The sequence below is a fragment of the Cnephaeus nilssonii genome, assembly GCF_951640355.1.
Source record: "Cnephaeus nilssonii genome assembly, chromosome: 10".
Lineage (NCBI taxonomy): Eukaryota > Metazoa > Chordata > Mammalia > Chiroptera > Vespertilionidae > Cnephaeus > Cnephaeus nilssonii.
Window position 1 is genome coordinate 30,166,803 of NC_137081.1, and position 26,276 is coordinate 30,193,078.

Consider the following 26,276-nt stretch of genomic DNA (forward strand, 5'->3'; position numbering starts at 1 on the left):
AGACTCTGCTGTCTGCAATGCCTTTTCTCCTTCATCCTCATAAGCCTATGTTCCTGTATTCTTATACGTGTGTGTGTGTGTGTGTGTGTGTGTGTGTGTGAAAAACCCAGACATAGGGACAGGAAATAGCCCATGGAGACTAATGGTAGAGCTGGGGTTTAAATCCAGGCTGTTGAATCCTATTAATCTGGATCATTCTATCACTGTCCACACTCTCTCTTAGAGGACGCTAAAATGAGAATTACCTGTCCCTCACAAGGATGACAGTTTCAATCTACACAAAGTCGGCTCTTGGTCTTTAGCAGAAATAAAGCTTTGTTAAGAGTTGAGGAAGTAGTTGTGGAAAGTGAGCGTGAGATTCCTCCAAGAACCGTCCTTACACAGAAAAGGGGCTGAGCACCAATATTTAAGTGGCAGATAAAAGAAGAGGAAGTCCCTATTCTCAGCTTCTGCATTTCTCTACGTTCACTCCCTATTCACGCTGGCCAGGGACTCCGGCTCCGAGTCCGCCCGGTCGCCAGGGGGCGTCGGAGGCCGAAGGGGGCGTTGCGGCGCCGCCCGACGTCGCGCCCTCGGCGGCTGCGCAGTGCGCACGTCAAAGCCGGGCTCTGTCGGGGAACGGGGAGCGGCGCGGCCTGGGAGAGACCGAGTCTCCGGGAGCCGGGCGAAGGCAAAGGCGGCGCCGGCTCTGCAGCTGCAGCCGCAGGCCAGGCGATCGAGCACAGCAGTGAGGCGGCCGCCGCGGGAGCCCCAGGGCCGACATCTTCCCGCGCAGCCGCCGCCGCGGGAGCCCGTCGCTGGGAGCAGGAGCAGGCGGAAGACAACGGAGGGGCCGAGCGCCCGAGCCGCGTCGCGGGGACCGAGCGAGCAGCCCGAGGCGGCGGCGGCCGAGGACGGGGACGGCGACGACGCGGAGGCTGAGAGGGAGCCGCCCGGCCCAACCCCGTGAGTGACCCCGGGCCCTGCCCTGCTTGCGGCGCGGACGCCGGCTCGGCTTCCGCCTGCCCTGCCCGGCCCGTCACCGGCCCCGGGGCTGCCTCCATTTTCTCGGGCCGCTGCGGCCCGGCCTCTCGCGGAGCCTTCCCTCCTGCTCTCGCCGACGCCGCGCCCAGGGGCTTGCGGCGGGGTCTGGGCACCCGGGCGCTCCCGCCGCCCTTCCGCGGGTCTCTGGCCGGGCAGGCGGCGTGGGGACGTCCCGACCGGAGGGCAGGGAAGTGCGGACCGGGCCAGCTGTCACTCCCTTCAAACACGGGCCCCCGGTAAACTTTCTGTTATCCCGAGGCGGGTACTGTCGCCGTGCTGTTCCTTTCGGGAAAATGCCTAACTGACTTCTGGTTAGGAATTGTGCGGCCGGAGCGTTCCCGAGTTCGGTTGAACCCGCCCGAGCGCTGACTGCGTGCAGGCGCCCTGGTCGTCCGCTCTGGAGGGATTCAAAGGTGAACCCAGGCCCGCGGTCTCCTCCCGCGAGGAGCTTACGCCCTGGTGTGGGTGATAAGAGCAGTACACAGATCATCCGATACCAGGAAGGAGGCGATAGAAGTCTTATGAAAGAACTGCAAGGTGCTAGAAAGGAATCCAGGGAAGACGGGACCGATCAGTCACTTCCGCCTAAGCAGAAATCTGGAAGGCTTCCTGGGCGAGGCTGTGCCTACGGGAGTGTCTTCAAGGCTTAATGGGATTTGGGAATGAGGGTTGCAGAATAGACACTATGTAGAGAGGGATATAGCAAAGCTAGAGGGCAAAGGTAAAAAGGCACTGTGTAGAAATAGTGGATAATTCATTTTGTTGCCCAGGACCTTGGTAGGAAGTGGGGGGGGGGGTGCTAAAGAGGTATTTGGGGACCTGATCCTTGAATGCTGGAGAGGAGCTGTTTGAATGGCATTCTACAGGAAACTTAGAGCTCATTTCTCAGTGACTCATGAGCCCGGAAATGTAAGTTAGGGGGTATTAAAGGCGCTCTTGTGAAAGAAAGGGGAGAAGGAGGCCCAGTAAAGAGTTGGCATTCTGTGACTTGACTGTAATACAGTTTGAGATCGATTTTGACAGCTTCCCAGATTTTGAGTAAGTCCACGTCCAGTCTAAGCTGAGTACCTTTTGCAAAAAGCTTCATTCTATATCAGGCGCTTAAGAAGTAGTGGAAAGATGTGTTTAAAATAAACTCATCTCCACACAAGGTGTTTCTGTTGGTGCAGTTCACTAAAATGCATCAAAACTTCTTGCATTGTGTATTAGGTGACTGCACTTTGGAATTACTGATCTGAACATAACTTCTTTGAGATGACATTTGTGCAAAGCAATCTAAATTGATTATTTTAAAAATCAAATTGTTGCTAATATCCTGGGGTAGAAAGTTGGACATGGAACCTTTTTTATAGAAAGGTAAAATTTCTTTATTTTTAGTTCTGAAAATCTTTATAGGAGAGCCAGAAACAAAATTCTCTAGCTTTATTTCGTACATTTAAAAAAACATTACTAGCAAGTAATTAGCTGTATTTGAAGTCTAGAATCTATAGAAACAGTTTAGAACCTGTGTTAGTTTTGTAAGTAGGTATTTGTTGTTTGCTTATATGACAAGTGAACGTCAACTTTTTTCAATTAAAAAAAAGTTGTTAAATGCAGGAAATACTGTAAAATTTTTAAAATTTATATAATCTTATCACTTAGATTTGGTTACTGTTAACATTTTTTGCATATTTGCTTTTGTCTTTTATGTTTATTTTTTCTTTACATAATGAAATAAGCTGTATATATGTAACACTTTTAAGCTTTTTTTACCATTAAATATCTTCATGTAAAAATATTTTTACCCAAGTAAGAGAAGTCTTCTTAAATGTATTATTTTCTTTCGGACAAGGTTGCATTATTTATGTCACATAAAATGCAGTAGTCATGCATTTTATTTAATAACTGCTATTGTGGACAATTTTTTGTAAAGGTTTCTTGTTTGAAGTATATTTATTAACTTCTCTGTATAATTTAGATCCTATTGCTTGTTGAATAAATATTACTTAGGACACATCTTGTCTTCAGGTATGGAAAAGATCACACATCTCTGACAAATGAGAGGATGTACTTTTTAAAAAGGCATTATAAAAAGATTACTTTCATAGCTGGTATATCTCCCACACAATGTAATGTGCCTCCCATTTCTACACCCCGCTCTCACAAATAGTCTTTATAGGGCCATCTATATAGGCTAACTACTTTTGATCGTGACATTACAGAGGTTCAGGCTAGATGTAGTTTTCCGTTGACATTTCTAAAGTAAATATAGAATTTGTCATGAAATAATTTGCTGCTGTAACAAAAGGGACTTCTTGTTTTATTTCAGGCACTTCACTTTAGTTCATTATCATTTCAGACTGCAGGTTCTTGTTTAAACCAGTGTTTACCCCCCCCCCCCATGTGCTTTTCATTCTAAAATGTATTAATGAGGTCTCTGTTTCTGTTTCTACTGACATAAAAAGTGAGCTGCTGAGCTAGATTGTATACATTTTCATAAAGTCAATATAAAAGAATAGCCGAGAAAGTCCAGCTTAAAAATGGGGTTTAGTTTTATAATTTGGTTTTATTTGAATCTTTATTTGTATATTGCAAATGTGTATGCCACCGGCATCCTTTATTACTTTTGAATATTTACTAAAGTTTTTCTTTTGATCATCTTTTGTAGGTTATATATTTCTGTTACTTTGCCCTACTTGCCCAAGAGCCTTTTTTCCAAGAGGAGTTGATCACTGATCATTCAGGTTCACCATCTGCCATTAAAATACAGATTCAAATCCAAATTGTCCCCCTACCTGACCTCCACAGCACACAAAAATAAAACTCAATATAGGGTAGAATTTCATTTCAGGTAGTGTGTTCTGGTTACATTTCTGGTGGTGTTTTTATTTTTAAAATCTATTTTTTCTCTTGTCAATGGCTCCTTTTAATTAGGAATTTGATTTTATGAATGTTGTCTTGTGTTATAAAAATAGGAGTGTCATAGATGGGTTAGTATGGATAATGGCAAAATGTTGGTAAAACTTTGGTATGTGATGAAATTGTGGGGAAAACGGTCAGATATCTGACCTTCTAGCATGGATTGCTTGTCACTTGTTTTGTTGTTCAATTATTGAGGTGTAAAGATCCTGTGTTTGTGTGGATGCATATCAAGCCAAGTAGCCTAAAAATTGCATAATAATTTAGTTTTCAGTCTATATTTTGGTGTTTTATTGGAGAGAAGATTGGTATTGGATCCATCTCAAATTTAAGAAGGAATTGAGCTGTATGAGAGTTCTTCCTTTGAGTGTCTCACCACTCTAATGCCTATCCAACTGGGCCCTAATCATTACCTTTATCAGTCCATATAGTATGGGGTAGGTAAAGTGAGGCAAATATCTCTACCACCAGCATTTGTAAAGTAGACCAGTCTGGGAGGAAATAAATGTTCTGTTTGTTTCTCAGACCTTCCAAGTTTGTGAAACGAGTTATTGAAGGACTGAGTGACATATAATGGTGACGAAATTAAGGTTAACAGCTTGTTGCCATCAGCATTTTGTTTTAGAGTGTGCATATGTGTGCATCGTCCTCCAGTGTGTTATTTCTACCTCACTGAGTTTCCTGGCCCCACTGTGCTTTTCTCTTTCTCTAGAGATAGAAGAAGTCTGATGAAGGCAGAATTGTGGTTTGTTAGTAACTGTGGTGTTAAGCTGGCAGAGGAAGGAGGAATGATATGCAGAGAATTGTAAGAGGTCATTCAGGTGTTAAGTGGCCCCAAAGGAGGGAGGTAAAGCCTCCCCTCGCCATTTATGTTGGCAGTGTCTAGCACATACCAGTTTGCATAATCCTTAATACAGTAGATGGTGTCTAACTTGAGATTGTGTTTGTGTTTGCTTGTTTATATGTATACATGCATTTTCATATGCATAGTTACAAAGGTGAGAAAATCTAATTAACCAAAGTTTAGTGGCTGACTGGTTTTATGGTAATTATTCCTTGGGAGCATTATCCAGCAGATAACTTGTTGATGACCAAGAAAATACCATGCAAAACATCACAACACTGATTCTTTTGATAAAATGTTCATTGGAGAAGCAACATACACATTTTGTACTTGATCTTAATTAAGTGGCTACTTTATAACTTTGTCTGATGAATTGTAGCTTGCTCTTTTACAGGGTGCTATTAACACGTTGGTCACTGTTCTCTCCCTCCACAGATTATATATCAGCTGTATTTAGGCCCAAGGAAGAAACAGCATGAACAGATTTTTGTTTACATGTCTCTAGTTAAGGCTTACTCCACAATTTACAGAATTCTGAGACTCAGTGGTTAAAAGCACAGATGCAGCCAGACCCCCTAGATCAGTGGTTCTCAACCTTTCTAATGCCGCGACCCTTTAATACAGTTCCTCATGTTGTGGTGACCCCCAACCATAAAATTATTTTCATTGCTACTTCATAACTGTAATTTTGCTACTGACCCTGCTAGCAGTTCTCAACCTGTGGGTCGGAACCCACAGGTTGAGAACCACTGCTGTAGAGCCTAAGACCATTGGAAAACACAGATATTTACATTACGATTCATAACAGTAACAAAATTACAGTTATGAAGTAGCAACGAAAATAATTTTATGGTTGGGGGTCACCACAACATGAGGAACTGTATTAAAGGGTCGCGGCATTAGAAAGGTTGAGAACCACTGCCCTCGATGGTTGAACCCTCAACCTGCTTTGGGCTCTGTCATTTTAGGCACGTTCCTTCACTTCTCTCTAGCTCAGGTTCCTTGGATAGGAGTGGTATAGACTCATAGACCATATCTGCAAAGATTATAAGAGGACTTAAATGAGTTACTACATCTAATGTGCTTATAACAGGGCCAGGCACATACCAAGTGGGGGACAAGTTCTGTGATGGTACTGATGCTACACTGTTCAGATGGAAGAAACGTGAGAACTTTAGAAACCCTCTAGTCAGAAAGTTTTTTTCTGTAGTTGAGAACACTGAGGCCCACTGTAACTTGAGCAGTGTGTGGCTTTGAGCTGTAACTGGTGCTTTCTGTGAAGTGGAGTCACTTGCTTAGGGTCATGCAGTTTATTAGCCACAGGACTGAACTAGATAGAGCCTGGTTCTCCTATATTCTGTATCCAGTTGGCTTGAAAAAAATTGCTTTATACTTTATTCAGTAATGTCTTTCAACCTTTTCGCTAACATTTACAAAGATTATATTCACATCCTAAATGTTCTTTGTTTCATAAATCTTGTTTTAAGGTGTTGAATATACAAACATCTATAATTAAGATTGTAGCTGGAAAGTGGTATGGGGGGTGGTTGTATGAAGTTAAAAGTTGAAATAGTCAAGGGAGATGGACAAAAATAGATTGAGGGAGAAAATTACCATTTCAGTACCATTAATTGTAGGGCAGACCTCTGAGGTAGGTAGTCTTGTCTCCCAGCATCATCACAGATGGGAAATGAAAGTGAGAAATTGTTCAGGGTCGCACAGACATTGCACAGTTGAGCTAGGATTTGAACCCAGATCTGCCTCACTCCAAAATGTGTTTTATTTTCCTCCATATGTTCCTTGTTTCTTGTTGGTAATTTTTTATTTAGTACTTTAGAGTGAAGGTTTGTAAATATAGCCTAATGAGGATTTTAATAGGTTTCTAGATAGTAACCACGTGTCATAATACAAAATAAGATGGTTTATTCTAATTACTCTAGTTGTATAGAGTCATAATTTGATTTGTGGTTTATAGTTTTAGTTAGTCCAGTAGGAAACAATCATAGGATTGTTTCTAGCCCAGGGTTCTATCAGTGATAACAGATGACGGTGATTTTCACCACCCCTGAGCATTTTATTTTATTTTCCATGTTAGTCTTGTAGAGGAGATGGGAGGCCTTGAGCTATATAGTGGGAAATGGAGAAGACTGGGAATTGGAAGATCTGGCCTGGGTCCTGACTCAATGACTAATCATGTCACTCTGGGCAAGTCACTCCACCTTTCTGGGCATCATCAGCCATCCCATTATTCTACTAGGGGGACCAGATTGAAAGCCCTTCAAGTTTCTTGCTCTTATTTTCAGTGATCCTATGTGTAGGCTTTCTGACTGCCTTTTTTTCCCTGTACTAAGTACTGCTCCTTTTTGTCTGTGGTCTTGAAATCAGTTTCTTTATGAGAACTTTTTGGCACGTAACCATACTTTAACATTTTTTTCTCCTGGTTGGTCAGGTGCCTGGTGTGATATACCATAGTAGGGTAGTTCTCTGCTTCAGGGAATGTAATATCAAAATGTGTATCCTTAAATTTTTTACTTTCATACTTATGAATAAATGGTTAACAGCTAAATGTTATATAGTTGTAAAGTACAAGCTTTTAGTAAGTTAACGATTAACAAAATCCTCAAGCCTCACATCAAGTTTTACTGTCAACTTTTAAGTACCATAAGCTATGAAGTTCTGTGAGTTCTTTGTTGTGAGGAAAGGAAAAACTTTAACCAAGGCAATGGAAATGGAAAAGAAAGGACCAAAAAGGTAGAATCGAATTTGAGGATGTGAAGAACATGCATAAGATAGTGTGCATGGCCATAATTGGTACTAAGCCTCTACCTACATAAAGGTGGTATGCTAGCCTTGATCATAGGATTGTTTCTAGCCCAGGGTTCTATCAGTGATAACAGATGACGGTGATTTTCACCACCCCTGAGCATTCATAACTCCTCAAATATATATTATAGGTTAATTTGTTCCACAAGCAGTTTTTATTGCCCATTAAGCTGGATTCTGTCCTATACGCCCATCCCAAAGGGCTCCTAGTCTAGGTAAACAACTGTTCCCTTCGTTGATGGCCTGTTATCGGCCAGTTCATTTACTTCTGGATTCTCCACCAGGGAGACAGAAACTCACTAACATGATCTTTGCAGATCTTTAGACTCTGTTTACTGTGTGGTTTTTTTCTCTGTTCAGCCTTTGTTCCAGTGCGAGTTATAAGTTTTTCCTCTGTATGTAAGTTTCATCTCAATCAACTTCCTATGTATGTAAGTTTTGTACAGTAGATTGTAATTTATTTGAATTGCAGGTTTCTTTTTACCTTTCTTCAGATCTTTTCTCTAGTCTTCTTCCTGTTTCATGTTTTCGAAGTATAATACATTGTTTCTGTACATATTTATTAAATGATACAACTCTGTAATGTTCTGATAAAACTGCTCAGCAGAGGTGAAATACTTAACCAAATTACAATTTTCTGTTAATTTTATTTATCTTTGCTGTATTTATGCTTATTTGCTTAATAGCTGAAGCTTATGAAGACCCTTTTCCCAATAAGTTTACATAAAGCAGTATTTCCCACATTGTGTGTTGCAGAACACTAGTTTTATGAGAAATTAGAAGCTGTTGGTGGGAGAGGTTACAGAATGAAATATGTGTTTAGGAAAACACTGAGTTAAAAACAGTTAATCAGATTTGAAATTTGATGGTAGTTGTGTAATAGTGTTTCTATAGAGTTTGTCAGGGTATTCATTCATTCATTCATTCATTCATTTATTTATTTTCACAGTGTAAGAAGTTTATTTAGCCTTTAAGAGAGAAAGTCACAGAGGCAGAAGAAGTGAGCCAGCTGGGCTGCATGAACTCACAAAACAAGTTACAAAGGCAAAAGAAGGTCCCTGGGAGCTTAGGAGAAAGAAAGCAAAGGATACGTGCCTAAGGAAAGAAGTGGGGGAAAGGTGTGGGCATACTTGAGAGAAAGCGTGCCAGAGTTTTCAATAATGTGCATTGTGACTGTCTAGGAAGGAAATATTGTGTACAGTATTTCCCAATTTGCCAAGATTATTTGGTCACAAGAATACCCACTCCTCTAGAAAATACACTCAAAACATCTTGAAGGAAGGTTTTATTGCAAAACAATTTGGAAATCCCCTTATTTACATACTTATCCTATATAATAAAAGGGTAATATGCAAATTGACCCTAATGGCGGAACGACTGGTCGCTATGACGCGTACTGAACACCAGGGGACAGACGTGCAATGCAGGAGCTGCCCCCTGGTGGTCAGTGCACTTCCACAGAGGGAGCACCGCTCAGTCAGAAGCTGGTTCATGGCTGGCCAGCGCACCGGCAGTGGCGGGAGCCTCTCCCACCACCGTGGCAGTGCTAAGGATGTCCGACCTACAGCTTAGGCCCTTGCGGGGAGCGGGCCTAAGCCATTAGTCGGACATCCCCCAAGGGCTCCCGGGCTGCCAAAGGGATGTCTGACTGCCAGCTTAGGCCCAGTCCCCGGGGAAGCGGGCCTAATCTGTCAATCAGACATCCCCCGAGGGGTCCCGGACTGCAAGAGGGCACAGGCTGGGCTGAGGGACCACCCTGCCCCCCAGTGCATGAATTTGCGTGCACCAGGCCTCTAGTTAGTATATAATTCAAAAACTTTTTAAAAGATTTGTTGATTTGAGGGAGAAAGAGGTAAGGTGAGAGAGAAAGAGAAACATTGATTTGTTGTTCCACTTATTTTATGCATTCATTGGTTGCTTCTTGTATGTGCCCTGACCAGGGATTAAACCTGCAACCTTTGCATATTGGAATGATGCTCTAACCATTGAGTATCTGGCCAGGGTTCAAATAATTTACTTTGTGATTAGAATAATTACTTCTATCAGGTCTGGAATCCAACTAAGGTTGGAATAATTTATTTTCAATTTAGAATGAACATCTTAAATGAGTGGCTTTTCAATCCTTTTTTTTTTTTTTTTTTAGATTTCAACCCACCCTGAGAAATTATATTTTGCTCAGTGACCCAGCACATACATTATTAGCACACTGTCCAAACTGGAAAAGAGGTTTCATGAAACAATACCTAGACCTTACTAGAGTAAGTGAGAAAACTAAAGCTCAGCCTAAAGATAAGAGGAAAAACTCTAACCTTAGAATTTCCAGATTTTGTTTCTGCTTGTGTTTTCTTGGCCCGTTGTGAAAAGCCAGTTTTGCCTCAAGTAGAGCCTACACATAAAGTAGTTGTGAGGATTCAGTAAGATATACTTTGCACAATGTGTCTGATATGCTAAGTGCCCAGTACATTTTAGCTTTTATGATAACTGAAGCTCTAGAGCTCTTTCTGCTGCACCATACACACACACTTTCAAAAGTATTTTAAGACTTTGTTTGAAAGTGTTGAAGCAGCCTTCAAGTGAACTTGGACTCTAATATGTAGCTAGATGTATCATTGGTTGTGATCTTAGTTGCTGAGCTTTATGCTGTATTATTGTATGTAATTTACTCTTTTTTCTAAATAGCACCTTAAATTTAGAAGAATCTTCATAGCATGTATTTAAATACTAATATGTACATATCTACACCAGTAACTAAATTAGCATGCTTATAGTTTCAATTCACTAGAAGAACAAGGTAAAAATTGCTATTCCATGTTTTATCCCTGTTTCTGCAGTTTTTTAATTCCCTCATCGTCAGTATTTTATATTTCTATTGGGTGTTTAATTTTGTAGAAAAGGGACAGTTAGAGGAAATTAACAATGGTGGGAGCCAAATCCAGTTTGTAGACTATTCCCTGTTGTCTTGAACATAATTGGGGCCTCTTACACTTATGTCACCTACTGAGGTATTTTGTATTGTTTAGCCTTGGTTAAATGTTTTTCTGTTTGCTTCTTTTATTGCCCATTTGTCCTCATTATGTCCTGAAGTTGCTAAAATGAGAGGTTCTAGTCAGCATCACTGAGGCATGCCAATTCAGTATGAAGGTAGCATAAAGATTCTCTACTTTTGTAAACAAAAGGAATGAAGTAAAAAGGATAAATACAGGGATGGGCAAAAGTTGTATGTGAAACACAAAGTTTGTTCTTGTATTATTATTTATTAACTAGGGGCCCAGTGCACGAATTTGTGCACCTTGAAAGGAACTGTGGGCTGCGAGGCTGCAGTGGGTACAGGGGCGGGTCTCGGCCCATCCTCCGTGCCCCTGCCTGGCCCCTCCCACCGTGGCCCTGGTCCACTGTCTGCTGGCAGCCCCGCACCTGCCACCGCTGCTCCCACGCACTGGCGGCGCCAGCCCTGCTCGCACCCGCTGATGGCGCAGAGCAATTGGGACCAGCGCCAGCAGCAGGTGTGAGCAGTGGCTGTTGCCCCTGATCGCCCTTCAGGAGCAGGGGAAGATGGAGAAGCCCCCAGGGACGATCAGGGCTGGCAGCCGCCGCTCACACCCGCTGACAGCGACGAGCGATCGGGGCCAGCGCCGGGCACCAGCAGCAGGTGCGAGTGGCGGCTCTGGTGCTGGCAGTGGGTGCGAGCAGGGCCAGCGCTAGCAGCAAATGCAAGGGGTAGCTCTGGTGCTGGCAGCAGGTGCGAGTGGTGGCTCTGGTGCCAGCAGTAGGTGCAAGCAGGGCCAGCACCGGCAGCAGATGCAAGCGGCAGCTCTGGCACCGGCAGCAGGTGTGAGTGGGGCTGGCACTGGCAACAGGTGCGAGCACAGGGCAGGACCATGGCGTGCGGGAGCAAAGAATTTTCAGTAACCACCAGAAGCTTGCCCCAAGGACAGCGACCAGTGCCCCACCTTGGTCTGGTGCCCCCGCTCACCTGCTCCGCCACCCCACCGTGGCTGACACCTGCCATGTTCCGCTCACGCCCACTGGTGGTCAGCGCACGTCATAGCAACCACTTGTTCGGTTGTTCCGCTGTTCGGTCTTTCCACCGTTCGGTCTATTTGCACATTAGCCTTTTATTATATAGGACTAGAGGCCCGGTGCATGAATTCGTGCACGAGTGGGGGCCAGGCTGGCAGGGGGGAGGGGCTGTGGGCAGTTGGCCTGCCAGCCCCACCCCCCAGTTGAACTCCCTGTCAAACTCCCATTGAGGGGATAATTTGCATATTTGGCTTTTATTATATAGGACTATTGTATTATTATTGTTATTATTAACCTACTTTTGCTCACCTTGGGAGTTGCTAACATAGCACATATAGGTTACCTGCTGGTATAAAGTTTAAGACCTTCTTATATATTTACCTCATTTAATCCTATGGTAACCCTGTTTTCATCCCCATATTTTCAAGTGAGTAAACGGAAAAAAAGAAGCTAAATAATTGGTCTGAAGTCATACACACCTAGGAAGGGGCCTGAGATTTAAAACCTTGGTCCCAGAGTGTACACTTGTAACAAACCATACTCTGTTGCCTCTCCCACATGGTACTAGAATATAGAATCATCCTGGGACATAGGAAATTTCTGTTATAGAAACAGACGAGGTCCAGTCTTCTGATCAGGATGTATGATATCTAGGACACAGAGAACTCTCAGAGAACTGAGTTACTGTCATTGGTCTTTGAGGAGATATGAAGAGAGGGAGCTGTGCAGGAAGATTAAAGAAGCTAATGTACTGTTTTTCAAAAAAGGGGAAGGGTGAGATCTATAAACCATAGAGACTAGACCTGATGTTGATTACTGGACAAATCCCAGAAGGAAGTCCTTAAAAAAGTTTTAGTTTTTGGAAGCTACCATCCATTACTATTTTCTTTTCTTGTAGGTTTTTGTTAAATGTCTTGGATAAGGGTGTAGACAGGATATGGATATCTGCAAGGATTCATAGTTTCATATTTGAGATCTGAAAAATGTTAAATTGTATAATTTAAGTTGAAATATCTAGGATTTTAAAAGTCATTTTGATATTTTTATAAGGTAATTTTACTTACATTCATTGTATTAGAATATAGCCATGCAAGAGACTTTTCCTAAGCTGTATATGGCAACATTAGTCGCAGACACTGACCCACATTCCTATGCCTTGCCTTCTCAAGTAGGCAAGAAGGAACTAGAACTGGTAACATTTTCCTGTATGTGCACATGGCAAAGTAAGTACTTCCTAGTTTTATATGTTAAAAAATCATGCATCCCTGTTCTTTAAGATTGATTATAACCCATTTATTTACTCAAGAGCTAGTCTTGCTCTTGTTCCTGAAGACCGCATAGTGAGTTAATGGGAAGAAGGTTAGACAATAGGAGAGTGCATTCCTTCCTCACAGAAGCTAAAAACTTACAGAAGAGGGGTGAAGATGGAGAATGTTAGCTTTTTCTTTTTTATCTTATGAAAGCCCTTCTTCCCCTTTTTTAAAATTTGCATGAGTTTATTTGCGTCAAACTGACAACATAGGCTGGGGAACAAGATCTCAAATGCTCCTCGAAAGTTTTGCCATTTTAAAATTTAAATGTAGTAAAAGGAAAACAGAGGAATGAGTGTGCTTAGTATAGGATATTATATACAAGTAACTTGGAAATTTTCCCAAATTAAATTATTGCCATAGGTGTTTGCAAAGGGCAAAACTATCTTTTACAGAGGCTTTTATTATTGGGAGGAGGAAGAAATAAGAAAAATGGAGGAGAAACAAGTCATAGGAGTACATCTAGGAGGGAGTGGCCAGAAAAGACACTGGGTCTAAAATGTGTATGTTGTGGACAACTTTGAAAGATCTAAGGATATAGGCCCTGGTTGGGTAGCTCAGTTGGTTAGAGTGTCATTCGATATGCCAAGGATGCTGGTTCGATCCCATTCAGGACACATACAAGAATCAACCAAAGAGTACATAAATAAGTGGAACAACAAATTAATATTTCCCCCCTTCCCCCTCTCTCTCTAAAAAATCAATTTTTAAAAAATCTTAAAAAGAAAGATGCAAGTGGAGAATGGGTTGCTTTTTAAAATTGTCTTAAGTTGAGCACTTGAATAGATTGTCAATCATGGAATATATTAAGTATATATTAAAGGCCATGGCCTCCCAACCAAAAAAGAAACGGGTACTCCAGACCTAGATTATAAAGAAATTAGTTCTTTTTTATATTGGGGGGGGGGGGGAAGGAGTATCAATAAACCATCTGATTTATTCTAGATCGTAGAAAAAAAGATACCAAATTCATGTTATAAAACATAAACTCTTAAAAAACTAATAAAATATAAGTAAAGCAACCTGATAAGACATTGCAAAGGACGAAAACTGTTCCAGTTTCACGTGCGGAAATAGCCATGAAAATCCAAAGTAAAACACCAGCAAGTTTAAATAGGAAATACTTTTAGTTAAAGAGAACAAATAACAGGCAGCACTTGGTATTTACTGTGTGCCAGGCATTGCTCTAGTATATTATCTCTGTTAATTCTCACAACAACCCTAAGAAAGAGGTTGTTATTACCCTCATTTTACAGATGAAGACAGTTAGGCTAAAAAGTTAAATAAGCTGCCCAAGGTTAAACTGATGGTAAGTCACAGAGCCTTGGCTGTGAACCTTTATTGTACGGCATCACTATACTGTATATTGAAGACTCATGCTACTTCATCCCAATATGTGCCAAGATAATGATGTTAATTCAGCAATTCTCGATTCTGAACTCTATAAAAGTTGTAGAAGATAAAAGAATATCTGCCTTAAACCAACAGCAAACAACCTACTCATGGGAAAACTGACAGAATTCCCCTTGGAATCAGAAAATGAAATAAGAATGCCCAATAACACTTCGGGTATTACCCTGGGCAGTGCAAGAATATTAGGGAAAAAATAGTGGAAAATAGCAGTATTTGCAAAACCAATAAAATCAATTGGAAAACTAAATAAGAGTTCAGTAAAATAGCTGTATACCACATAAAGATATTTTAAATTTGGTAGCATTTTTCTTGCTAGAAATAACCCAATTATAAAAATGTTGGGAGAAAAATATTAAAGGGACAAAATGTGAAATGCCTCAGGTGGGAATCCTACCTAATAAAAAGGTAATATGCAAATTGACCATACCATCGGCACACCCACAAAGCCACGCCCACCAGCCAATCAGAGCAAGTATGCAAATTAACCCAACCAAAATGGCTACAGCCACAGAGAGCAAGGTTTCCCAGGTAACAGAGCAAGCCAAGCTTTCCGCGAGCTGTTGCAGGCCTAAGCTTCCACTCAAGCTACAAAGTTTCAATTATAGAAGGCAAACAAATTCAAACAGAAATGGCGGCAGAATGAAGCTTGAGAGAGCAAGCCAGGGTTGCCGGTGGCAACAGGGGAAGCAAAGCTTCCCGCACACCCTGTCTGGGCCCAGCCTCCGCTTAAGGCTACAAAGTTTCAATTATAAACCCAACAGAAATGGCTGCCTGCTGCGGAGGGAGCAGCAGGCTTGGCTCCGCTCCAGGCTACAAAGTTTCAATTGTAGAAGGAAAATAAATTCCAGATACCAGGGCCTCCGCTTGGGTTGCCAGGGGGCGTGGCTGGCCTGCAAACCACCACAGGCCCCTCGCTCAGGCCACCCCACGCCCCAAGGGAACCGCCACCCTGATCTGGGACACCCTTCAGGGCAAACCAGCTGGCCCCCACCCATGCACCAGGCCTCTATCCTATCTAATAAAAGAGTAATATGCAGATTGACCATCACTCCAACACACAATATGTCTGCCCCCATGTGGTCAAAGATCCTGCCCCCATGTGGACACAAGATGGCCACCACAAGATGGCCAGCAGGAGAGGGCAGTTGGGAGGCACCCGGCCTGCAAGGGAGGGCAGTTGAGAGGGACCAGGCCTGCAAGGGAGGGCAGTTGGAGGTGATCAACCCTGCAGGGGAGGGCAGTTAGGGGTGACCAGGCCGGCGGAGGAGGTAAGTTGGGGGCAAACAGGCTGGCAGGGGAGCAGTTAAGCATCAACCAGGCTGGCAGCAAAGTGGTTACGGGGTGATCAGGCTGGCAGGCAGAAGCGGTTAGGGGCAATCAGGAAGGCAGGGAAGCAGTTGGGAGCCAGAAGTCCTGGATTGTGAGCCAGCAATCCAGGGGTCCCAGATTGGAGAGGGTACAGGCTGGGCTGAGGGACAACCCCCCACCGTGCACGAATTTCGTGCACCGGGCTTCTAGTATCTATATGAAATGTTTGAGATCTCTATGAAGAAAATTGTAAACATAATTGAGTAAAGAAAGACTTAAGAATAGAGGGTTACCATATTCTTGAATATGAAGCTAGGCAAGAAAATTTCCCAAGTTAAATTATTGGCCAGAAAGTATAGTCCGATTTTTTTAAAAGTCACTAGGGAGCTCACTAAATGGTATATATGCACCTACTACATGAGCGAAATCACACATCAGTGGGGAAGGATAAAGGATTTGTTTTTTAATTGAGGTAACATCCTATATAATAAAAGGCTAATATGCAAATTGTCCCCTCGACCTGGAGTTCGACCAGGGGGTGGGGGCCGGCCGGCCAACCACTTGCAGCCCCTCCCCCCGGTGGCCCTGCCCCTGATCAACCCCCCACCCCGATTGGGGCCCGCCGGCCAACCACCTGCGGCCCCTCCCCCCGGCCAGCCTTGCCCCGGTTGCCCCCCCTTACCCTGATCGGGGGCGGGGCCGGCCCCTATCGGGCCTCCCCACCCCGATTGGGGACAGGGCCGGCCAGACCCCACTGTGCACGAATTCGTGCACCGGGCCTCTATTTAGTTTATAACATTATATAAGTTTAAGCGGATGTGCATTATAATTGAATATCTGTATATACTACATTGTGCTCACCACCAAAAGTTAAGTTTCCATTTGTCATCATACAGTTGATCGCCTTTATCCATTTCACCCTCCCTTCACCCTCTGCTCCTCTGTTGTCTGCCTCTAAGAGTTTTTTGTTTTGTTGTTTGTTTTTTCTAATTCCACATAGGAGTGAAATCATGTGGTATTTGTTTTTTTCTGTCTGACTTCTTTCACTTAGCCCAGTGATGGGCAACCTTTTGAGCTTGGTGTGTCAAACTTCGCCAAAAAACTGAGCATAACTCGGGAAGTGTGTCACTTTGAGGAAAAAACATTATTTCGCAAATGCTTCATCCTCAGGAGCAGCAAATGTTTCATCCTCGGCATGCAGCTGCCTCAGCGGCCGCGTGTCATCAGAAATGGCTATGCGTGTCAGACACGCATGTCATAGGTTCGCCATCACTGACTTAGCCTAATACCCTCAAGGTCTATGCATGCTGTTTCAAATGGCAGGATTTCATCTTTTCTATTGCTGAGTAGATTCTATCTAATAAAGAGTGAATATACTAATTGACCATCACTCTGTCACAAAGATGGCTGCACCCACAGCTGAGGCCAAGTTCCCATAAGGAGCCTTAACTAGTAATCAGCAGGGACCCAAGGCTACGCCCTCCCCCGCCCCCATGGGGCTTGACAGGGGAACTCAGGCCGCAGCCCCCACCCGGCAAGCCTTGACAGGGCAACTCAAGGTGCGCTTCCCGTCCTGGTGCTGGGCTAGGGGACCTCAGGCCGCGCCCCCCACCAGGTGGGGCTTGACAGGGGACTTCAGGCCGCGCCCCCCACCACGGCACCAGGCCGGGGGACCTCAGACCGCACACCACCCCCCCGCCAGGCGGGGCTTGACAGGGGACCTCAGGCCATGCCTCCCACCCAGCGGGGCTTGACAGGACCTCAAGGTGCACCCCCAGTGCTGGGTCGGGGGAACTCAGACCATGACCCCACCCAGCGGGGCTTGACAGGGGACCTGAGGCTGCACCCCCCTCCTGGTAGGGCTTGACAGGGGACCTCAAGGCATGTCCCCCGGTCTGGGCTGGGGGTCCTCAGGCCACACCCCCCATCCTGGCGCTGGGCCAGGGGACCTGAGGCTATGCCCCCTGCCCAGCAGGGCTTGACAAGGGTGGGTCTGGTCGGGTCTGGATCTAGCCCAATGGGGAATGGGGCAGCCAGGTCTGGGTCTCACGCGATTTTGAGGTGCATGTGGGTGGGCGGGGACTTGACTCTGGGTCCCGTGGTGAGCCCCAGACTCTGACAGGAGGAAGGTTTTCATGTACATTTTACTAATTTTCTTTCATCTCTGACACTTCTATTATAGAGAAAGGGCAAATAGCAATATTAAATTATTTCCTCTAATCCCCTTTTAATGTGCACGAATTTCATGCACCGCATCACTAGTCTATATATATAAAAGGCTAATATGCAAAGTGTCCCCACAGGAATTCGACCGCGAGTGCTATTGCTCGCTATGACATGTGCTGACCACCAGGGAGCGGCATGGAACGAAGGGAGGCCCCGGCCAGCAACAGGGAAGGGGGACGCCAAAAGGTCCCAATTGACCCTGATCACCAGCTAGGCCTGGGGACCCTACCCATTCACGAATTTCATGCACTGGGTCTCTAGTATAACACATATTCTTTATTTACCTGTAAGTGGACATTTAGGTTATTTTCATGTCTTGGCTGTTGTGAATAATGCTGCAGTGAACATAGGTGTGCAGTTATCTTTTTGAATTAGTGATTTTGTATTCTTTGGATAAATACCCAGAAGTAGAAGAGCTGGGTCATAATTTTTGAGAAATCTCTACTGTTTTGCCATAGTGGCTGCACTAATGTACTTTCCCATCAACAGTGTATGAGGGTACCCTTTTCTCCGCATCCTCTCCAGTTCTTGATAGCCATTCTCATTGCGGTTTTGATGTGCATTTATTTCTCTAATAATTAGTGATGTTGGGCATCTTTTCATGAGCCTTTTTACCATCTGTATGCCTTCTTTGGAAGGAGGAAGGATTATTTAGCCAGACATGATAGACAATTGGTTATTCTTTGGGAAAATCAATTTTTATAATTAAGCTACCCTTTGTGTAAAGAAATCAGTTGCACGAATGAGTTTTAAAAAACATAAAGTAGAAATAAGAAATTTATATGAATATTTTTCAGACCTTTGGATAAGGAAGCAAGTGACTAAAAGGAAAAAAACTAAAATAAATCTATGAAAAATTTTACATGATGATAGACAAAGGGTTAATTTTTACCTCAGAATAGTAACAACTCACACAAACTGATAACTGTTGAGTGTGTGTGTTTTTTAAATTTTTTCTTAAATGCCACCCTGGGCATATTAGGCAAGTTAAAATTTTAACAGTATTCCTATCGTTTTATAAATAATTGAGACACAGAAGGTAAATGTTTTACCCAAGGGTTTTGGCACACACCTGAACTAAACAGCAGAACTGGAATTCAAACATGGGTCTGAAGAGATGTTATGCTCTTAACCCATAAAGCATCCTTGTTTTTCAAACAAATTGAAGGCTAAAACACTAGGTAAGTGGGCAATCAATTCTGATAGTGGCCAAATAAAAGAAATGAAGAGAAGGAGAGATTCTAAATGTAAACACCTTATTTTCACCTGAATTCACTCTTCCTCCTCTTATATGTAGCTTCTCAGGAACTATTGAAGAAAGAGAAGCTGGGAAGTTCTAATTTTTGAATAGTTGTTATTGGATGCCATGTAACTCAGAAAGGACTCTTTAGGGAGATGATATACCAGAATTTGACTAGCCAGAACAAAGAAGATAGCAAGATCAATTCCAAGACTCTGTACCTGAGTTAAAAAAACAAACCAGCCACTTAGGAGTAGCATAGTTTTTCCAGGAATTGGAACCCTCTGGATCCTTTGTAATGCAGGCTCTGGTCCTTAGTACACTTGTCTCTTCATTTCTCTGTAGAGTGTAAAAGTTAAGGTATCTTACTTAGTACAAGACATGAAGAATAGCCCAGCTGATATGGCTCAGCGATTAAACATCCACCCAGGAACCGTCAGGGCAAATGCCCAGGTTGTGGGCTCAATCCCCAGTGGGGGGCATGTAGGAGGCAGCCAATTGATGATGTTCCTCTTGATGTTTCCATCTCTCTATCCTTCTCCCTTCCCTCTTTAAATAAAATAAAATAATAATAATAATAATTAATAATTAATAATAATAATAATAATAATACAAGGCTGGAGTGCAATTAAGTCATTACTTTTCTGATGCTCTATACTTATATCACTGAACTTTTTATTAAAATTGATACCAGAGAAGTCCAATTAACCACTCTACTTTAACGATTAGCTGAGCTGGTGGGTAGCACTATAATATTTGCCTTTGAAAATTGAAGAGCTTAACCAGGACTTCATTTTTTTGTTGTTAATCTTCACCTGAGGATATTTTTTCCATTGCTTTTTAAAGAGAGTGGAAGGAGCGTGGAGAGACAGAAACATCGATGTGAGAGAGACACACCAATGGGTTGCCTCCCTCACCAGTCCGGACCAGAGCCAGGGATCCAGCCTACAACCAAGATATGTGCCCTTGACTGGAATCAAACCCATAACCCTTCAGTCCGAGGGTTGATGCTCTCATCACTGAGCCAAACCAGGTAGGACTAGGACTTCATTTTAAATCTAGTTGTATAAATTGACTTGAAGGCTAGGTCAGTGTTTTCCTCAGAAAATAATACTGTGTTTAACCTGCAGACATATTTAATGGACAGTATATTATATAATAAAGTATAGTTTTTAAATTTCTGACATAGAAGCCCAAATAAAAAATAAATTAAAAACTGATAGAAGTGAGGTACATGGGCTGGATCGAAGATGGATGCTCACCTGCTCCGGACCTTATAGGAAGGTTTAAAAACCACTGTGCGATTCATGGCTAATTTCATTTTAGTTTGAGAAAATTTCAAAGCCTGGATCACCAATCTCCTACTTTTAAGGAACAAGCTCAATCTATGCACTCCACTATCCCTAAGAACACCTATAGAAAACAGATTTTAATTAGCATTAACTTATTGTTTGAACTAAGATTTTGACAGGATGGTAATATCGTTATCAATAACCTCAACATTTGGGAGATCAAGTTAAAAACCAAGAAGGTAGATTTTTGAGGCCTGCACAGAAATGGTAATGTCTATTTGTGTTTTGTTTTTGATTTGTGTGTGTGTGTTTTAATTTATCTTTATTGTTGAAAGTATTACAGCTGTCTGCTTTATTTTTTGTTGTTCTTTTCCCCTTTGACCCCCTCCTCCCTATACCACCCCCCCCCCCCCCCAAGCCTTTGCCACAGTATTGTCTGTGTCAATGGGCTATGCATATATGCATATAAATTCCCTGGTTAATCTCTCCCTTCCCCAACTCCACCTTCCCTCTGAAATTCATCAGTCTGTTCCAGGTTCTATGTCTCTGAATCTGTTTTATTCATCAATTTATTTTGTTCATTAGATTCCACATATGAGTGAGATCATGTGATACTTATCTTTCTAGGACTGGCTTATTTCACTTAGCATAATAATCTCCAGGTCCCTGACTGGCTTATTTCACTTAGCATAATAATCTCCAGGTCCATCTGTGCTGTTGCAAATGGTAAGAGTTCCTTCTTTTTTACTGCCGCATAGTAATTTCACAGATCTAGAACAAACACTCCAAAAATTTATATGGAATCAAAAAAGACCCCACATAACTGCCACAATCTTCAGAAAGAACAAAGTTGGAAGAATCACAATACCAAATATGAAGTTATATTACAAAGCCACCGTAATCAAAACAGCCTGGTCCTGGCACAAGAACAGACATATAGATCAGTGGAACAGAACAGAGACCCCAGAAATCAACCCAAACCATTACACTCAATTTTTAACAAGGAGGCAAGAGCATACAGTGGAGTAAAGACAGTCTCTTCAACAAATGGTGTTGTTGAAACTGGACGGGTACATGCAAAAAAAACTAGACCACCAACCTACACCATACAGAAGAATACACTCAAAATGGATAAAAGACCTAAATGTAAGTTGTGAAACCATAAAAATCTTAGAAGAAACCAGAGGCAGAAAAATCTCAGACATCTCTCATAGCAATATGTTTACCGATACATCTCCTAGGGTAGTGGTCGGCAAACTCATTAGTCAACAGCCAAATATCAACAGTACAACGATTGAAATTTCTTTTGAGAGCCAAATTTTTTAAACTTAAACTTCTTCTAACTCCACTTCTTCAAAATAGACTCGCCCAGGCCGTGGTATTTTGTGGAAGAGCCACACTCAAGGGGCCAAAGAGCCGCATGTGGCTCGTGAGCCGCAGTTTGCCAACCACGGTCCTAGGGCAAAGGAAACTAAGGAGAAAATAAACAAATGTGACTACATCAAAATAAAAAGCTTCTGCACAGTAAAAGAAATCATCAACAAAGTGAAAAGAGAGCCCACTGCGTGGGAGAATATATTTGCCAATGATACATTCAATAAGCAGTTAATTTCCAAAATGTATAAGAAACTCATACAACTTAACAAAAGGAAGAGGGATAATCCAATTTAAAAATGTGCAAATGACCTAAATAGACAATTCTCCGAAGTGGACATACAGAAGGCCAAGAAACATGAACAGATGCTCAAAGTAACTGATTATCCAAGAGATGCAAATTAAAACAACAATGTGGTATATCATCTCACACCTATCAGAATAGCTGTCTTCAACAAACAAGTGTTGGGGAGGATGGTGGAGAAAAGGCGACCCTCCTGCACTGCTGGAGGGGATGCAGACTGGTGCAGCCACTGTGGAAAACAGTATGGAGTTTCCTCAAAAATTTAAAAATGGAACTCCCATTTGACCCAGTGATCCTACTTCTAGGAATCTATAATAATCTATAATAATAAAAGTGTAATGTGCTAATTAGACTGGGCGTCCTTCCGGGAGGAAGCCGGGGCTGCAGCCCCGGGATTGAGGCAGACGCTTCAGCTGCAACAGAGGGATCCAGGCAGCCACAGCTGTGAAGGCCTAATCTTGCATGAATTTCGTGCATTGGGCCTCTAGTATATCCTAAGAAACCTGAAAACCAATCAGAATATATGCACCCCTAGCTAAGATTTGGAAACAGCCCAAGTGCCCTCAGCAGATGAGTAGATAAAAAACCAGCAATAATGTCTATGTGTATGCTTTTTTGCAGATTTCAGAACACTTTCATAAATACTTGGTTTAGTCACCACATTCACTTGAGTTAGCATTCTGCTGAAATAGTAAAGGAAAAAACTCAAATGTCATGTTCAAAATTTTTGTACAAGGAAATAGCTTTTTAATGTAAGTGAATGTATCTATTGTTGCTCTTCTGAATGTTTTGGGGCCTATACCTAAAACTTAACTTTTTATGCTCCCTTGGATATAAGATGTGTTTGCTGTGCATTTTAGATACAGCTTTCAGATAAAAAAGCAAGTTTTCCCTAGTGACTATGTTGTGATATCAACACTCACCTGGAAAGTACCACTCCATAAAATTGTGGAATGTTCTTTGAGCAATAAATGAAGGCATGTGGTTATTCTGTAAACAGAACTTGGGTTTATGGTGAGTTTTTCGCCACCTTCTGCCTTCCTTTTTGCTCAATACTTTATTACCCACCAGAGCTTCATGAAATAAAATAATTTTTGTTTCCTTATGATTGTTCAGATTGTTACATAAAGCTCTCATTAATTGTAATACATTTTCTTACTCTTATCCAAATTTACTTTTTGTACAAAACACAGTTAAAGAAGCATCTCCTCTGTTGAAGTTTGAGACCTTCAGCACAGAGTGTCCACTGTATTCTCTGAATTTGCTACCCAGGTTATTTTATGGGTTCTTTTCATACAGTCAGGTGGCATGTATTAATCTTCTGTCTCTCTCTCTCTCTCTTATCTCTCTCTCTCTCTCTATTTCTATCTCTATCTCTATATCTGTCTCTCTGGTTAATTCTCACCTGAGGATATTTTTCCCATTGCTTTTTCAGAGAGAGTGGAAGGGAGGAAGAGAAAGTTGGGGATGAGGAGAAAGAGAGAAACATCGATGTGAGAGAGACACATCAACTGTTTGCCTCCCACACACCCCCCAAAAGGGTGCAGGGAATGAACCCACAACCCAGGTATGTTCCCTTCACCGGGAATCAAACACACTACTGTTCGATATGCTGGCTGATGCTCTAACCACTGGCCGGACAGGGCAGTCTTATATAGATTTCAGTCTTCCTGTGTGTATGCCTCATCTCATAGCTGTATTCTAAGTCCTGGAACAACTCCTAGTGAATGTGTGCCATAAGATGAGGCATGACCACATCTTTTGGTCCGCAAGCTAAGTTTTGGCAATGGCATTGGGAACTTTTCTCCAAAAGTTCAAGCAAGAGCTTTTATATTTGTTCATGCCAGTCATTTGACACCTGAATTTCAGTTACTTCCTCTAAAATGAAATGTTTTATAGCCTTATTATTTCATCTTGAATTTTTCTCAACCCAGGTCAAGACTCCATATACTAGTTAGTGTGTTGACATGGAGGAGTGGAAAGGATATATTGACTGTTTAGAAGTCTCAGAGAAATCATCCCTGGGTAAAATGTTCCACGTGATCTCTACAGGGCCATGTCATTGTTTATTCTGTGACTCTAAATATACTTCTGTTGGAAAAAGTCTATTTACAATAAATACCACCACAAGGTGGCCTTTGAGCATTTTAAAAAGAAAACAGACCTTCAAATCTCCAACTATGGTGCTTTAGCTAAGGCTGGTTTTGTGGCATGTCGGTGCTTTTGTGGGCGTTGGGCCAGAACAGAAATAGCAGCTGGGACCTTGAAGGAGAGTGATTTTCCAGGTTTACATCTGATCCTCTAGAAATAAGTTTTAAGGTTGTAAATTTTAAAAAGGAAATTGTTTTTTTCAGAATACTGTATCTTCATCAAAATGACTAAAAGGAAAAAATAAAAATCATTTCATCCTTCTCAGGTGTAACTTTTTAGAACTACAGCAATTTCTTTTTTAATCTGTCTTGCTTGACAAACAAAATATTTTTTAAAAGCTTTTTTTTTGTATTTTTAACTTGGTTTCAAATTTTTCATTTGTTTACGGTTCAAGTTTGAACTATGCCTTCTTTTTAAGGAGTTATCTTTTTTAAAGAGCAGAATTGGCTATTTGCTTTTCTTATTTACCAAAATGCTGGTGAGGCCATGATGTTTACCAATGATCATATGGGCTATGTTTATACAACCTGTGGCAAAGTGAGTAGTAAATATAACAAAGAAAAATGGATTTATAATTTCATCCTTGAAGATTGACAGTTTCACATTTTAAAATGTGGACATTGATTAACTTTAATATTGTTAAAATACAGTGCTAATTTGTAAAGAAATAGTTGGAGTTCGTGTTTTGAAACTAATTTTAAAACTATGATAATGTAACTCTTTAATTCCTTAGAATATCTGTGAGTGAATCAGTGAAGATAAAACTAAGGATGGCAGATCCATATTGATAAAAGACCTGTAAAATACTCATGGAAACCAGTTAATTAGTTATGTATTACAGATGTTTCTAAATACTGCTTTGTAATATGTAACTATGATTTCAAGTCTTAAACTACATGCTAAAATCTTTTTTGCCTTGTAATAATTTGAGAAGTTCAGCATTGTGTATACGATAGCTGTCATTAATAAAAGCTACTCAAATTAATTTTAAATCTGTTTTGCAGACTACAGGTTCCATCCTATCAGTTGGTTGTGAAATCGGCATAGCCCTGGCCAGTGTGGCTCAGTTGATTGGGTGTTATCCCATGCACTGAAGGGTCCTGAGCTCGATTCCTGGTCAGGGCATATACCCAGTTTGTAGGTTTGATCCCCAGTTAGGATGTGGAAGGCAACCGATTGATGTTTGTCTCTCACATCAATGTTTCTTTCTCCCTCTCCCTCTCTCTCTAAAATCAGTAGAAACATATCCTTAGGTGAGGATTAAACAAACAACAACAACAAAAAAAACATCAGCCAAGTGGGCTATGACTAGCATTTTTAAAGGGAGGAAAGGGAGCAGGCGTCCTCAAACTACGGCCCGCGGGCCACATGCGGGTGTTTTTGCCGTTTTGTTTTTTTACTTCAAAATAAGATAGGTGCAGTGTGCATAGGAATTTGTTCATAGTTTTTTTTAAACTATAGTCCAGCCCTCCAACGGTCTGAGGGACAGTGAACTGGCCCCCTGTTTAAAAAGTTTGAGGACCCCTGGCATAGAGAATAGAGAATATCAGTGTAATTTTACATAGTAAGGATAAGTGCTGTTTGGTGATACTTTGTGTGTGGGGGGAGGGTACTTATTTTTTATATATAAACACATGTGTGTCATGAAGTCAGAAATCTGTAAGCCATCACTGCTAGCAGTAATGCAGTTAGGTGGCTTGGTGGCCCTGTGGTTGTTTAAATGACTGTACACACAATAGAGATTCGTGACAGGCTTTCACTGGAAAGCTTCTATATTTGTGCTTTTAACAGGGAGTAAAGGAAAACCTGTGTGACTTGCTGATCAGATTTGTGTTTAACAGGAATCTGGTAAGGAACGCTAATAGCACACTGGACAACAGAGTCAAGATCCAATAAAAAATTTTAATGTCATACCGTATACTGAATCGCAACCAAAAGCAATTTCTATATATATAAAAGCCTAAGTGACTGTTACGATGGAACGACCAGTCGCTATGATGAGCACTGACCACCAGGGGGCAGATGCTCAATGCAGGAGCTGCCCCCTGGT

General features: G+C 42.0%; 1 protein-coding gene across 1 annotated transcript in view; it reads left to right on the forward strand.

The window, feature by feature from the left end:
- The first annotated feature begins 593 nt into the window (after positions 1–593).
- Positions 594–26,276, forward strand: part of CAB39 (calcium binding protein 39) — an 81,501-nt gene continuing 55,818 nt past the window's right edge. Inside the window, exon 1 of the mRNA XM_079783209.1 lies at positions 594–945. The gene's annotated coding sequence lies outside the window, so the exon portion shown is untranslated. The remainder of the gene's footprint in view (positions 946–26,276) is intronic.